Here is a 1,684-nt window from a genome sequence, read left to right as displayed (position 1 = left end):
TTATATGTGCATTTATGTGTTGCTCAGTTAATACCAGTTTGATGGTGAGTGATTTTTTATTGTGTGCTGCATATTTTAGATATTATTTAAAGAGACCTTTAAACCTTTCATATTTTCTATTCATATATGTGCATTTATGTGTTGCTCAGTTAATACCAGTTTGATGGTGAATGATTTTTTATTGTGTGCTGCATATTTTAGATATTATTTAAAGAGACCTTTAAACCTTTCATATTTTCTATTCATATTTTTGCATGAAGTTGCTCCAGTAAGGTTTGGCTTGTTGGTTCTGGCCTACTTTCATGGGCTGTCATTCCAACGGCATTTAGTTTAATGAGCCTTTGCAACGCATTTCTGGGTTGCATTGTTCTACTAGCTCCACCTGAGTTGCTGATTGATTGCTGCTGGAGCTACCTATAGGGGCAGAAGGTGCTTTCCTGGGCCACCCCGTGTCATTAGGTAGAGGATGTGGGACTCAGGACCCACAGAGTGTAGAGCATTTCCCCCACCCTGTTTTTCAGTCATCTGGTAACATTGGTCTTCCTACTCCACATCTACCAGTTTCCCCAGGGAAGGGAGGCACCGCCCTGGGCCATCTAACTTCTGCTGGTTGGAAGGTCAGGAGCTATGGGCCTGAATATCTCTCTGCCACTGGGTGAAGGGTTAGGAGACTCAGCAACTGATTCACCTTCTGATGCAGAGTAGATGTCTGAGAAATGCCAGGCCTGGTTGCTTTCTGCCATTGGGTAGAAGGACTGCAGATGCCTGCCCTGGATCTTTAGTTGCTGAGTAGAATGCTATGAGCCACTAGGTCTAAGCAGTTCTCTTTTGTTAGATGAAGCATAGGGAGACAGGGGCCTTGGATCACTGTCACAAGATGGAGGACCAGGGGACATGGGACTTGTTGGCACTACCTGTGCATGTGGAGAGACCCACTTGTGGTCATCCCGTAAAGGTCGCTGAGTGGCTTGGCCCTCTGGGGATTAGCTATAGCTACTGCTGCTGGGAAATGGGGCCTGCTGCTTCTTTCATTTTTGGGTGCAGAAGGGGCCATCTTGTCTACCAAGCCAGAGGTTGCTGTCGCAACTGCTGCTGATTGATCAGCCTGGTGCTTCTATTGAGTATCAGTCAGTCCCTTAAGTCACTGCTAGGTTTCTACTGTTCCCATTCTTTGCCCAGAGACAGCAGGTTTTGCTTGTTTATTTCCTATTTCATTTTATTTTATTTTTGTCTATGTGTATTGGGGTTCTGTGTTGCACACATCTCTGGTACCCAATCCAGGATATGTAGGTGATGAAAAGAAAGCCCAAGATATCATCACAGTATAGATCTCCAAATCCTTAGGTCCCTAGCCAGTCCACCTTCTTTCCACCTTTCAGAGTCCTGGTTGTCTGTTGAATTGTTTTCACAGCAATTATTTGTATTTGGAGGAGAGGACCAGGGAAAAGTGAGTCTACACTATCTTATCCACCAACTGGAAGTCTTTGTAGCCATTTTTATTATTACAACTCTATACAATATTCCTAACCTTCTCTTCATTTAGATAGTCTTCATTAATGCCTTACTATGAGCAATAATCAAGTTAGGAAATCCCTCTACGTCTTCCCTTCCCTTGTATTTATCTTACTAATATTAACTATATTGTATCCCTCTACGTCTTCCCTTCCCTTGTATTTATCTTACT

Source organism: Propithecus coquereli, unplaced genomic scaffold (assembly GCF_000956105.1).
Source record: "Propithecus coquereli isolate 6110/MARCELLA unplaced genomic scaffold, Pcoq_1.0 Scaffold969, whole genome shotgun sequence".
In the NCBI taxonomy this organism is placed as follows: domain Eukaryota; kingdom Metazoa; phylum Chordata; class Mammalia; order Primates; family Indriidae; genus Propithecus; species Propithecus coquereli.
This window is presented reverse-complemented; position numbering follows the sequence as displayed.